The sequence below is a fragment of the Buteo buteo genome, chromosome 14, assembly GCF_964188355.1.
Source record: "Buteo buteo chromosome 14, bButBut1.hap1.1, whole genome shotgun sequence".
NCBI classification, from domain to species: domain Eukaryota; kingdom Metazoa; phylum Chordata; class Aves; order Accipitriformes; family Accipitridae; genus Buteo; species Buteo buteo.
The window spans coordinates 4,588,494-4,603,570 of NC_134184.1; the positions used below are offsets into that span (position 1 = coordinate 4,588,494).

General features: G+C 40.8%; 1 protein-coding gene across 4 annotated transcripts in view; it reads right to left on the bottom strand.

Moving 5' to 3' along the window:
- The window catches only part of CLYBL (citramalyl-CoA lyase), a 175,235-nt gene that overhangs the window by 87,302 nt on the left and 72,856 nt on the right, over positions 1-15,077 (bottom strand). The gene's annotated exons all lie outside the window — the stretch shown is intronic.

The following is a 15,077-nucleotide window of genomic DNA, read 5'->3' on the forward strand; positions in this document are numbered from 1 at the left end:
ATAAAATGAAACATAGAGGAAGAAGCAGATTTGTTAAGAAATCCATCTGCCTATAGTCTTTTTTAAAACAGTGGCAAGGCCCAGGGTGCTATGCATATGAGCAGTTAGCTACTCTGGAAGGAAACACTATCCTGATTATCTCAACTTCTGTTATTTTGATAGAATAAAAACATCCCCAGCAGTTACTTTTTTAGGACAAAAAAACCCACACAGCACTGCAATCTCAGAGGAAGAAAATCTTACATATGTTTCCTGACTGCAAGTATTTTAATGATTCAAACTAAGCTTGACTATGCTTTAAACTAAACACATGGACATAATCCAAGTGAATTTGCTAAGACAATGTTTCTTCCTTTAAGCACTGTAAGTTAAAACAAGGACTAGGTTATTGGGTAATGCTCATTAAATTGTTTTACAGCAGCATATTTTCATTCATAGCATCTAGCAGCACGCTGAATGCTCTTGGGTCTTGGAAATGAAACTAAATTTCTTCAGCAAACATAACACTCTACTAAAGTCTACATCAAATATGTAAAGGTAGCTGGCAAGTTAAAGTTACTTGTGATCCTCTGAGAACCATTTCACCCAAGAGCAAATAGTTCATCCTCAGGAAGGAGAAAACAAAACCTTTCTGATTACTAAGAGACATTGCACTTCACAATGGCAGCCATACAGTATGACTGCAACCAGTGAAATGACCCCAAATTATACACACTTCCCTGCTGTAAACTGCATTTTCACAATCCAGCGTTGCTCATACTCACACATATACTTAACTGCAGACACCTGTGCAGTTCTCATCGGAGCCAACAACCTACAGCTCACAAAATAAAGTACTCCCACAAGTGATTTTCAGGATCAGCACTTTAACCCATGCCTCTGTTCCCTGTTTATTTGCTAGATCAAATCAGCCCTGGAAGAGACACTACACCGTGATCTGCCTAATGCATGGAAAAATACCCGTTGCTCTATAGGCCAAACCTCTCCTTCTACAATCTTTGGCACAGTGTTGGCAAAGTGTTTCCGAGGACCATTTTTAGGCATTTGACTAAAACAATTAAAAAAGCTGGATAATTTCCACAATGCATATTTCTGACCTGTATGCACATAACTGCATACCAACCGCAGTCCCGGATATCTGCGGTGCTGTGGCAGAACAACAGAAGCGACCCAAGACCTAAGACCCCACTGAACACGACCCAGCTAATGCAGCAAAATCTCCTACAAATTATTTACCCAATGTGTGCAAAAAAACTCCCAGAGTAAACATAATGGTTTTCCTATGTCAAATTTACTAGGGAGTAGCTTACAATCATACACAAATAATCTACCAAAGACAAAGGAAACTTCTACGAAATTACAAAGCCCTGCAATTTGCATAGTAATTCTTTCTAATTAAGAAAAGGAGATATAAGTTGTTTGTTATAAACATCAGCAGGCCCTGTGCAAATACGAAGGGCTCACAGCCGAGCTGAGTATTTGTCGAATCAAAGCGACTCGCCGGAGAGTTTTATTGGTACAGCTGCGGCGCATGCATTTTATCACACATGCTAATAATCCTGGTTATGGCACTAACATTTTAATCATTTGTACTGTGGGCTTGTTTCTCAAACAATTAGCACTAATGAATGGCCAAAATACCTCGGATCATATATGTCTAATTGCAGTCAAGAGCGGTTATTGTCCGCATGTACATTTCAATTCACCTCTGGGGATAATGTTTGTTAATTGTATTTCTTTATATAGCAAGTGAAAAAAGGCTGTTCACTCAAAAAGGGACTAAGTGTTCTCTTCTTTCCCTTTGTTCCCACAAGAAGCTAAAGTCACTTCAAGAGGCACTTAATCCCATCATCCATGGTTACAATTGCCTTACAGCATCAATCAAAAAGAATCTGAAGTAAAATGATGCAGCTATATTGTGTAATTAAAAGCAATTCAGGTAGTTATTGCTTGGGGCATTTTCCAGGTCCAAATACTTAAAATGGCACTGCGGGGATGCTAAATACTGTAGTGTTTTAAATTTGGTCAACTACAATATCTCACAGAGAAAGGGGAGGAATATGCAAAAAAAAAAATCTCCTAGTGTGTATTGTAAAGCGAAAGAAAAGAGGAGGAACAGCTAACGTTTGAAGTGACAAAATCTACAAGTCTCCATATAAAAGGGAAATAAAAATATCAAGAAGAGAGAAAAGAGGAGGAAAAAGAAAAGGATGGCAGTTTTCAAGGAAAATAAATTCCTCGCAATTGTTAAAAAGTTAACATGTGAAAAAATGCTAACGTTTCCTCGCATGGAAAACAAAAGCTCATGTCACAAGCTTTACCATCAGAATACAGGTCCCTGAAATCTTTGCGCTTTCCTAGTGGAAAAAAATCCGAGGTAAACTGAGCAGTTCTTCTTTGGGTCAAAAAAAAAAAGAAAAAGACTTAGGTTAAAAGAGAAGAGCTATGATATTTACTTCTGAATAAAGCCAGAACTTCCCGAAGGTACTTTACCTAACAACTGCCACTAACCCTGATCCAATTATGCTAAAATTAAAACTGGGGGGTTATCAACATATCAAACACTCTGCTTTACATTTTCATTTATTCCTTTGTTCCAGACCCACTACGGTCACTTCCCTGACCCTCCAAAAACTAATTAAGAAACCCCCAAACCTAACCCGTCGCCAGGGCAGGCAGAAGCCACCAGCTCTCTTAGTCTGAGATCTCTTGACAAGCAGCTTTCCTTTACCAGTGCCCTGGAAGAAGCTTTGTCTGATTTTAAACTCCCCCAGTAAGGCTGATGATACGATCTCGCACCGATGTAACGGGGAGATCAATTCCCCTGAAGCTGATGGGAGTTATACGGGTATAAAATCGGCCCCCGTCCCTCAAGTTTGAAGAGGGTGAAAGAATAAACCCTAACACTTTCACAGCATCCTTAGGGAGACAAGCGGTCTGCACCCAGCCGTGGGGACTGAGTGCGGTGGGCTGAGGAAGCGCTCACAAAAACTCGGCGAATTAAGAAATTTAACCCCCGTAACAACCAGCTTTGGATATCAAAAGGGACAGATTGGAGGGGGTTGCTCCCCTGAGAGCGGTTGCCTGCTGGAAAAACTGTAGCAGGGAGAAATGAAAAGGGAGCTTCCAAGTGACCTTTAGCAAGTGCTTGCTCCAACTGATAGGACACATCGCATTATAGCCAAAAAATAGAGAGGTGAGCCAAATGGGGAAGGAGAGCCCTGCTGTTAAAAAAAAAATCATGATGCAGAGAAGCATGAGCAGAAGAAAGCAGTTTAGGGTCTAAATGGAAACTGAGAACCAAATCCAAAGTTGCTGGCAAGTCATTTTAGGAAAAATATGTATCTTCGGCTGCTATTTATAATTTTTTCCTATCTCCAGTAAATAGATGTAAGTCATATAACTGGACACCAGAGAAAAGATTGAATACAAACTAGGAACTTACTGACAAAGGCTTAAAATCACGGACGTCTAAGCCATAAAATGATAAAAGGCTATCATAGGTTAAATAGTTAACCAAACTTTCTCCTCCCACCAGCACTAAAAGTAAAAAAAAAAAAAAAAAAAAAAAAAGACCTTTTATTTACCCCACCATGTTCTTTCAACTACATTTGACCCTGTTGTTTTGGTTCACTCCAAGCTTCACCATGCCTTGAATTGCTTTGACTGAAGATCAGGGGTTTTTTTTCTTCTCGGTTCAAAATGGCCAAATTAGACAGCCAGGATAAAAATAAAAGGACCACTGGCTTCTCATATTACTAACGTCTGCTATTTTCACAGCAGCAAAAATAGTCTGTTTGTGAGGAAGAGGAGAGCGCTACGGTTCTTTGACTTAATATGGGAATTTTTAAAGAGATTTAAATAATGGCTCAGGGTGACAAGGGCTGCTGCTTCTTACTAATGGCAACAGGCTGCTTCTCTCGGGCAGCCTGTGCGTGTGTGTTTGCTATCATCCAAGGTTAATTGGTGTCCTGTCTTGGGGAGCTTTAACATACGTGACATACAGTCGAGAGTTTGCTCCCTTCCTTACGGTGTGGATAACTCTGAATAACTCGTCATGGCCATAAAGTATTCCCGAGCTGAGCTGCGCCTCGCTTTGCTTTTACCATTAGCAAAGTTTCTGCTCCTTGGGATGCTTTCTGCTGCTTCATCAAACCCACATCACTGCAGGGCAATGGAAAAGCACTCTGTTTGTCTGTGTCACATTCGCTTTGCCACATTAACCAAAGGAAGGAGTAGTTCAGATAACAATTCATTTCCCTGTTTTCCTAAATATAAAGATATACAAATAAACATAAACACTAAATATAAACAGTTTTGAAGTTTTAATTTCTATAAGTAAATTTTAAGCACTTGCATGTATCTAACTAATGATGATTCTACGTTGCATTTTTCAAATCTACAACACTGTAAAGAGACTCTGTAAAATTTTGTCCATCTATACGTTTTCCCAACAGAAGCTCTTGCATTACACATATTTTACAGAACTACAACTAGCAGCTGCGACAGAAAATTACAACACATTTTAAATAACAAAAACATCCCACAATAAAGATAAAGATTCAATAGCATATTGAGAGGTTTAGAAATGACTACACATAAAATGAGCCTTTTTTAAGATGTGCATTGAGAAGTAAAAAGAAATTACTTGGGATGTCTGACATCAATGTATGATTTGCTTTATCATTGCTGTGTACAAACCAATATGCAGCAAGTGTGCTCAGGGCTGTGCAACACAAAGGAAAAAGCATGGCTTCTGGGGTCAAGCATCTTCCAGTTCAGGAGGAGGATCAGGCACATGTCACCAACAAGCTGTCCTGGAGCATTCCATGCCAAACTCTTAGGAAGTGAATATATAAAATCCACAAATCTGTAATGGTTGCACTTTTATGGAGTCAGACCCGTGTTGGTGGCCTCTGCAGAAAAGCTGAACTTTGAGGAGATTCTTTATGTCACTGCAAAACCACTCCTGCCTCTTCCAATTCTCCCCTCCGGCTCACCGTCGGGCTCTTCCCTTCCTACTCATTCTGCCCCAATGCCTCCACACACACCGACTCTGCACCCACCCACATCTCTATGTACCCATACACAAAAATTGGTAACAATGTTTGGGCAGAATTTGTTTTCCTCACTGAACATGCTTTTCCCCTCTTTTCTTCCCCGCTCCCTTCTCTTCCCTCCGTGCCGGTGCCCACACCAGGATACGGGGAGCATCCCCACCACTGAGCTCTTGCAGCTCCCACCACCGGTCCAGCTGTGTGCACGTTGGCTAAATGCTGCAAGGTCAAGATCAAGACCAGCATTTGAAAATTCAGCGCTAATTACTGTGATTACAGTCCGAGTCCCAAACAGCCAAAGCCTCCCGAGCAGTTTAGGAGCAGGCTGCTAACGAGTTATATGTAAATAAGAAACAGGCACTTGATAAAGTCAGAATCAATAAAGTGCCATTCCCGCCTGTTAAATGACCTTGCTGTAACACAGAGCCACTATGTTCACCAGAGCCTGTGCAGGTTAGATACACGTATCTGCAGTGTGAGAGAAAAGGAAAACAGTACAGTCCTTAAAATCCATTCTGATTTACATCTGAGTTAAAATAAAATTACACTAAAGACATGCCTGAGAATATTTAGCAGAAGGAAATGAATCGAGTGTCAATACACTGGTGCTGCAGAAGTCAGAAGAAAGACGAAATGCGACACCCACTTTTGGTCTTTCAGAATTTCTGAATTTTTATGACAAATTGTCGTCTTTATAATTTTGGTTGTGGTGGGGATATTTTACAAACTGAGGTTCCCTTCATGTTTCTGAGAATTTTTCACTGAATAGGCCATATTTCATCTTGATTTGCAATTTACGGCAGTCTACACTTAGCCAAAGCACAAACAGCTCGACGATTCCTGTACTTAGAAATGTATGTAAATTACGCTACTCAATAAAGCACAGACATTTTTACTACTTAGGAAAAACAAAACAATATTGCAGTCTTCTCTGCACTTCGAGATTGCTCCTGTAAACGCACTCAAGCATGTGCTTAGCCCAGAGAAATCAAAAGGACTAGTCAAACACTTAAAATTAACCATGTGCTTAAGTGCCTGCAGGACTGGGGATTAATTTTGGATTATGAAACTGTTCCATTTCCATGTGTTCTTAGGCTATACATGGGCCAACCTGCTATTTTCAGGTTTTGGCACAGAGATTTGTGCCAAACTGAGACTTAGATGTATGCAGATGCAATCCAGCTGGTGAATATCTTTTAAACAATATAAAGATGCTTGATCTCAGCTGGGGAAAAAAAAACCTGCATGATATTTTCAGAATAAGATTAAAAGCAAAGATATGATTTATGTTTAGCCAAGCATTATTTTCTAGAAGAATTATTATGTAGAAGAATTATTTTGTATTAAACTGAACTTATTCAGAATGGTTTCTGTGCCAAATAACTGAGCAGTGAAGAACAATTTAGCAAGCAATTAGTAAATATGAAACTGCTGAAGAACAGAACTGTAAAACTAAAATGCACTGCAATTACATCAAAAAAATAAAATGTTGTAATTAAATCAAAGCTGATGCAATATGACAGAAAAAAGAACGAATGCGCAATGCTATTAGATCAACAGCAAGTGTAGCTACACCAATTGAAAACCAACCGCTCCCTGCTTTTGAACACAAGCCTGGTGGAAATTTTAAAATATTTCCTAAACGGACGATAAAGAAGAACGCCTGCAAATCCCGCAGCGCTCCAGGCAACACTTAACTTTAGAAATGTCTACAGGCAGAAATACTACCCTGCAGTATGGCTCAGGATGGCACAAACAAGCATCTGTGTTTATTTTTTAACTAGTCAAATTTATAAGAGCAATGAAATCCCTACATAAGCATTTTATATTGACCTGATATGGACTTACTGTTTTAACCAGCTTTTTAACTAACTCCACAAGTTAATAAAGGCAACTACATGAATCCTTACTGCCTATACATTAAGATAAGAAAAACATTCATTAAGCAATATCCAGACTGTTTTAATTACAGGAATATCACTCTTATTTGTAGTATAATGTTCGTTAAGTACAGTATAACATTTTCTTAAAGTGCCCCAGAGGCAGTTAAACTCTTGATTAGCTATAAAACCAAAAAATCTCCCTTAACTTCAATCACAGGAGTTAATGCCTACTGCAATGAAATTCCAGTACTTTTAATCATACAAAAATGTCATATGCAAATCTTATTAACCATGAAAACATTATATAAGATCAAATGAATTTTCTCTGCTGCTATCACTACTCAGTGCTAGCAAAACGTAGGAATCTTTCTATGACAGTTGTAGTAGTAACAGTAATAAGTCCAGCCCTATTTCCTTTGAGAATGAAATCAGCTGAAAGCCAGATCTTATTTTATTAATTTCAAAAGATAGCAGGGAATGCCCCTAAATCCTGACTTCTAGATTTTCATGCCTTTAACTATGTCCCTGTTCAATTATCCAAAGTTAAAACATACAAAACGAGTAGCAGTGGTGGGATTAAACAACCTTATGCAGACTGCAGAACCTTCTTGATCTCCAGTAAATAAACACCTGGCAAAGCTTTATTCTCCAATAACAAAATTTCCTTTTTCTTCTGCCTTTTTCAGTATATTACAAGAATTAACATTATTACTGCTTTTGTACAGATGACAATGAAACACCTACGTTTTCTTCAGTATTTATCCTGCATCTGCCCATTATTCCATACATCTCTTGAAAAAAAACCTATTTGTTTTTTGTTTGCTAACAACACCCACCAAGAATTCAAAAAATCATGAACAACATGATGCATTAAAAATGGCAACATTTTTAAAGTGCGCAATGAAATACTATTTTCTGGTTCTTGTGTCCCTGGCTTCGTATTTTCAAGCTTTTCCTTGCAACAGTCAAAGACAGAAATTTTCTTTAAAAGTAAAAAAAAATTAAAGGCGAGATTTTAGGAAGCCGGGGTTAAAGGACATACTAAATATTGTGAAACTAATGATAAAAAGATGACAGTTGTCAATTCATTTTGATCTTCCACACAGGCAGCTGAAGGATATTTTTATTACATGGAAACAGGCATACCAATCCCTAACTCAGCAGCAGCCCTCCAAAATCATCTCCTTGGTAAGGACAGTAAACTAAAAATGGTAAATTTAGTGCCCAAGAGCCTCTTCAGGCTCAGCACACCTCTAGCCACCGAGTTCCCCTTAGCAAGCGATAAGCCTTTGCACAGCGCTACCTTGAAAGGGACAAAGCCCTCACCCTACTGAGCTGGTGGGGCAGGTCCTGCCGTTCCCATGGGTGCACATTTGGGGCATGTGGTAAAGCCCTGGGTGCACCCTCCAGGGGCAATTTTTGGCCATAACCCTGCTCCTGACTCAGGCAGTTCATTAAGCCCCTTGAGGAGGTGAGCACACTTGGAGGAGATGAATCCCACTCGGGGGTGTCCACGGTGGGGAGCTAATTTGGAGATGCACATTGGTCATATCGTCACAGCCTATCTTACGAAGGATGAACTTTGCTGAGTAGGCAAGCTCGAAGAAAGACAACAAAGGTGCTGGACCTACCAGGGCAGACAATATGAACGAGTGATGGAGGAAAAATGTTGGCCAAGGGACACTTTGTAATACTAAATACAGAAGTCTGCTATAGAAAAACCCATTTCTAAGCTACTTTTATAATTTAATTATCTAAACATTTTCACAGAACTCTTCAGATCAGCTTTGCCACATCCCAGGAGATGTAGAAACTGGTCATTAAAACCATGGCTCCCAGGTCTGCAGATCCCCCACCTAGCAAGTCCCATCCCATTTGTTGGTCACCGACACGGGCACTTTAAAAAATCGCCAAGAGTGGAAGAGAGACTGGGTGAAAATCAACTTCTCTGCAAAACAATATGATTTTATTTTCGCAAAAAAAGTCAAATTACCTGCCAGCAGCCCCTTTTGGGGCACTGAGAGCACTTGACGGGCCTTGCTCTGTGCAAGTGCAAGTGCTCTTATTACACGCTCTGTTGGAGTTTCTTATCTGTATTTCCCAGGTGAGATTACTCTTGTGGTTACAGTTGCTACAGCGTACATTTACCATGGCCAGTGAACGTATGAAAAAGCCAACTGAAACTTAGGTAAAGCTCAAGAGTCAAAGTTGCTCTCCTCCCCAGTGGCCTTGTTTCATAGGATGCCCCTTGTCCCCCCAAAAATTCAGTTTTGTTAAATGTGGATTTCCTACCTCACTACATTGCAACACACATCATCATCATTGGTCCCCCTCCCTTAAAACCAAATTTTAGAAAACAGCCCTGTCCCTGATGGCTGCCTAGTGGGGAGGAAAGAGTTGGACATGGCTGAGAGGGAAGGGAAGAGAAAGGCAGGAGAAGCAGTCGCCGAGCACGCAGCTCACTCGGGAACGCCGTGAAGAAGAAATTCTTCCAGACTGCCCCAGTTTAAGAGTGAGGATTTTTTTCCTCTAAATTCTTGACACAGGCTGTTCAATATTTATTTAAAAGTAAGTGAAGAAGAAAAATACACTGCCTCCCTTGCAACCTGCACAAATAAAGAAAATAGCTTTTAGTTCATAATGATAATATATATTAGGTAAGCAAAAGTCCTGGATTACATGAAAATAAAATCTATAAGGAGAAATAGGATTAGGTCTACTTCCATATAAGAGTTTTTATGATATTTAAATGAGCAGCTGTGTTTCTCTAAGTCAGCATTATAGTACTTCACATCTGCGTGAAAACTGAACAACATACAGACTCTGAACTCACTGATACATAACCTTGTGGAAAAAACCTCCCTGTGAAAACATGTAAAGGCATCACTTGGTTTTCCTTTAAAAGTCGTCTTTAACAAACTCTGTCATGAATGCAGGTTCAGACTTAGGGAAATGAGATAATTAGATAACATGTCTTTTATCCTCTACTGGATAAAGAGAAAAAATATTCCATTACTATATCTGCCTACTTTTTTTGTTCAGGAATCATTTTAGATACACTTTAGTACAAAGGTGAAATAATATCACTGAGATATGTTTTAATTCTGCAGAGCATGTCAGTAATCTGTACTAATACTAAGAAACAAAGTAGCACTCTCAAAGTTGAGACTATATATATGGAATTTGGATGGTTCAAAGCATCAGTTTTAGTCTCACATCACCCCTTGTTCATCATCATCTGTTTCCTTGTTGGTAGGAAGAATGTCATGGACATTTCAATTTTTATCTTCCTGAATAACAGTTTAGTTGAGCTAGTGTCTCAGTAATGGCAAGATTTGTTGTCAGAGACTAGCATCAGATGTGCTGGGAAAAAATTGTGGCATATCCACTCTCTCCTCCAGAACACATCCAGCAGGCAACACCTTTCCTTCTTTTTTGGGTCATTTGAGTTTAAAGGAGAAAATGTAAAATAATAATGTCACAAGGTCTGGGCGCAAGCAAGAACAAAATGTGAGACACTGGACAGACAATACAATATCCCCAGTCTTAAAGGTAAGGTTTTCTTTTGGCTTGCAACCATGATAGTCAGAGGTGAACATCTATTTATATGTGTGCATGCTTATGTTTATATATTTATGTTCCTGTATATGTATCTACATATAGTATTTATTTATAAATGTGCATATATGTACACAGGTATGTGTATAAAAAGACCCAATGTGGCATAGTACCACAATAGCATGTAATGATGGAAAGTGGCAAAAAGAATTATCTTCCATAAATCCAAGGAATAATAAAACTGTTTTTCCCACAACTTTTAGTCTCAAATATTCCTCATACTTTGCTGGACTAAACTGCCTTTTCCTGCATCCCCAGCAATGGCAGAGTGGGAATTCTCCAGTGAAATGTGAAGTCTCCCCAGGACCCCTCGTACACTAGACTGAAGGTTGTTCCACCGTTAGTTAACGATGACAGTGCCTTGCTTTTGCAACACTTGTGATCTTTGCATCACACACTTTGCATCCACACACTGTGGGCATCCTGCATACCTTGCACATACAGGTGTGACCCTGCAGATTTACAGCTGCTGTAGACTGAAGACATGTCTCAGTGAGCCAAAGCAGCTCTGCCTGTCATGTTACTGCTTCCTATCTTTGCCAAATCCCTGCCAGAACAAAGCAAGCAACATGCTATTTCACACAAGTGACACTCCTTCCATCTCATCTCTCGGAGCTCAACATTTTTAGCCATAAAAAAGTAGGATAACAATCTCATATTCTCCTTTCCTTGTCCCTGCTCAGATTATTTTGGAGAGCAAGGAAGGAATTTAGAGGCTGTTTCATCAATATTCTATCACTATATGTTAATAGGTGGGAAGAAAGACAACTTTTTGGCTAAAATAGCTGTTTACAGTGGTAGCCAGAGGCACTAAACTGCACTGCAAAAGGCAGGGGGGAAATAACTCATTTCTTTCTTCCCTTTTGAGGAGCAGCAGGACAAGGGTGGGCATTCCCTCGCCATGATATCTTAAGGGTCTTTTCCAATCTAAATGATTCCATGAGCTGTTCTCCACCCCGCTCCCAAGGCTGCGTGATTCCTGTGCCCAAGGCTGGGCTGTGAAAACCACAACCGAGTCCTTTGCAGAACAGACTTGAGTCCCCTGTGGAAACAGTGAAGAGAGGCACGTCCCTGGGAAGACCTCCATGCCCATCTTAGGCACCTGAGCCTGAACAGATATGTATTTAGGCTGCTTTGTATGGCTTTTGAATAGCTGAAAGGTAATTACCACCACTGCCAGTGCTAGTGCTGTGTTTAAATAATGTCTTTCACTCTATATTACAACAACTACTTCTTCAGCGGAAATGTTGTTCAATATCTGGACATTCCTGATGATCTGCAAAATAAGACCCAGCATTCAGCATGCTCAAAGGAAAAAAAACCCTGGTGCAATCTGGCCTGAAACCCTGCTTTCCCGTTCAACAAATACACTTATGTTTTGGGGTCTTTTAAAGATACGTTGCCTCCATTCCTGTCCTAAGTAGATATAATGTAAATTGTTTTCCCACCATGACAAGGATGTTGCTAGATTTTGATCCACAAAAAGGATATTATAAATACTAGTAGGTACATTTATTTGTGCCTCAGGAGCTTATATTAGTTTGAAAAATAAATAACTAGTAGTTAAGTTTTATGTGATTTTAGATCTTAAAATATTCTGTTTTATTATTTTCTAACCTCTGCAAAATGTTGCCTATTATGAAGGAAGCAAACAGAAGACAGGTTCTAGACCAGAATGGATTGAATTATGGAGAAGTGAAGATACAAGAGCCTGGAAAGACAAATAAGTCTTCAGGCGGCTGCAGTGTGTTGACTACTCTGTTACTCAACTAGACGTGTGTACACCTTGATTCAAAATACACTTTTATTACTCTATACGCCTTTTCCATTGTTTGGAAACCAGCAACCAACAAGCCAATGTTTAACCTAGCACAAGGAGTATTAGCGTGGCTTTGAATGCAGGGAAGATGGAGGACTTTGGTAAGACTGCTCATGTTTGAGGGCCAGTAGGGAAGAAGATTAAAAAGCATCTACAGGAGGAAGAGAATTAAAGGGTAATTGTAGGCTGCAAGAAGCCAGGTCTGGCAGAGGGATGAGGTGAGGAAAACCCAGGGCCTGGGAAGTATAGACAAGGAATCTGAAGCCAGTGACATGCAATGGGGAGCTCTACAGCCGAGTCAAAGCAAGAGAGGCAATCCTGAATGAACAGCCAGCACCCAGCAGGGCAGGGTGGCCCAATCAGCCAGGAGGGGGGTGACAAGTTCATAGGGTCTCAGTGAGATGGCCCCTGGGAACCAAAGGGAGGAATGGGTTTTGTGCAAGTGGCGAGACAGTGCCAGGACGTGACCCTAACTGAGCCACCATGGGAGAGGACCAGGGAAGACCGGGGAGGACTGTGGGAGAGACGCACAAGGACAGGAGGTGAGACTGTGAAACAGAAACCAAACCATCAGCCAGGGACGCAAAAAGGGAGCCATGGTAGGTATACACTTAGAAAGCTGGACGGAAACAAGGTCAAAAGCAAGATTAAAAGAGTAAGGTGAGGATGTAATTAAAAAAAAAAAAGAAAAAAGAAGAGGACAAGGTCAGTGGAGATTTCGGTGAGGGAAGCATCAATGAAAAGCAGGGACTGAGGAATCTCTTGACATGGCATCAGAGACAGAGAAAATATATTAACTCAGGGCAGCCAGCTGCATCACTTAAGGAAAACAGGGTAGCCTGGCATAAGTCTTTGAGGATGAAGCAGTGGAACAGGGAGTCAAGGATGGGGAGTACAGGGGAGGAGGAGGAAGCAAAAAGGAGACAGTAGGATCTTGATTCAGCCAAGAAGCTGAGTATAATGTGAACAGTCTGAGCACTCTAATAATATCACTTGACTTAGCACCTTCCTGAATCAGGGCCTGGCTCAGGAGCCTTCCAGTCAAAGACTGGGGAAGAAGCTGTGTAAACTGCTCAGAACAAATGGCGTTTCAGCATGAAGAATGGAAATGAAATGGGAACTTCGATGCTGACCCCAGAAGTCCTTCTGAAACCCTCTAACAGCGACCTGTCACCTCACTTCACAGAGAAAGCAGAAAAATGTTTTTACTTGCCCTACACACTGATTTCCCACACACAAACGATCATTTTAATTTAGGCCTCTACATTGTTTTGCTAGCACTTAACATTGCATAAAAATAAAGTAACTTCAGCTCCCTGTGATGCAGTGCGAGTGACTGAACTTCCCTTCAGTAGCCAGAACTGCATCCATTAAATGTGTGAAATGCTAAAGGTAATGGTGTCCAACAATAGAAAATGAGGCAAAAGGAATTTAGACCAACCTCAGGAACCAGTTTGCCAAAATTATGGGTGGATGCTAGGGGAGAAGGACAATTAATACAGGGACAGATGGCTAAGCAAAAACAAAAGCCATTATCTAAAACCTGGCTAAGGAAAGCTTAGCAACTGATTGTTTAACAGAGGCAATTAAAGAACTCCATTAAATATAGTACTATCAATAGTTTGGATTCTAAGCAATAAGAAAACAGAGGACTTGCCGCCATTGGTGGCACTATTAAATACTTGCTATGCTCACATTAAATATTAAGGTGCACACGTTTTATACATAACGGGCATTTCTTATCCCTGTTAGAAGGTGCATTAAAAAATGCAAACAAACTCTAGGCCAATAATAAAAGCTTTAGCAACTTGTCAAGTCTTAGAAAACCATAACAAGGTTCTGCGAGCAGTCTGCTGGTCAGGAGATCCTGCTGAAGTATGACAGTTTTTCCCTCCCCTCTTGATTCCCCTTGCAAAACGTACACATATAGTCCTGGAAAACCATAGTTGGACGAGAAGGCCAGCGCTCTGGCCGTGTCCCCACGGGGGTGAAGGGTGACTCCAGAACAGCAGAAACATTTTCTGAAGGTGCCCCACCTGTGTCACCTCAGCTGATGGGCACCATACAGCAAGACTTGGGAGAAAAGCATGGGAAGCGGCCGAAATGGCACAAGGGAGATAAGTCTTACGCGTGCTTAGTGTCGTGCCAGGATAAGGACCTGCAAACTCTGGCAACTCTTAGCAGAGGGAGGGTGTAGCGCAGGTTAGTGTGGCTCTGACATCCTGGTGGCATCACATCGAGTCCCGGGCATCCTGCAGTGCTCTCGCTCTGCCATGAAGCCCATGTAAAACTGCATCCGTGGGAGATGCTGCCGCTCTCTGTGCTGAGAGCAGGCACGCGTATTGCACAGTTAAATCACTCTGCCCCATACACCGGAGAATTAACTCCAAATAAATGTCTGAATCTCTGCCTGCAGCCTCAGTACAAACATTGCTCTCTCAAGGCAGCACGGCATAAACAGTCGCACAAGTCATGAAAACGTAGCCTTCCATTAGCTTTACGCAGCACAAAATGATGTCTAAACCTGTCTGCCACCACTGGCTCGTAAGAACAGTTTGAACCAATAGGCCTTATTCATATAAGCAAGCAATGTTTAGTTCTTTTCCCATACTTTCCTGGTACTTTAATTATTTTAGTAACTAACTGACACGCACCGTTTCAACATATCACATCTCCATGGTGGCACCATCACTTTGCAAT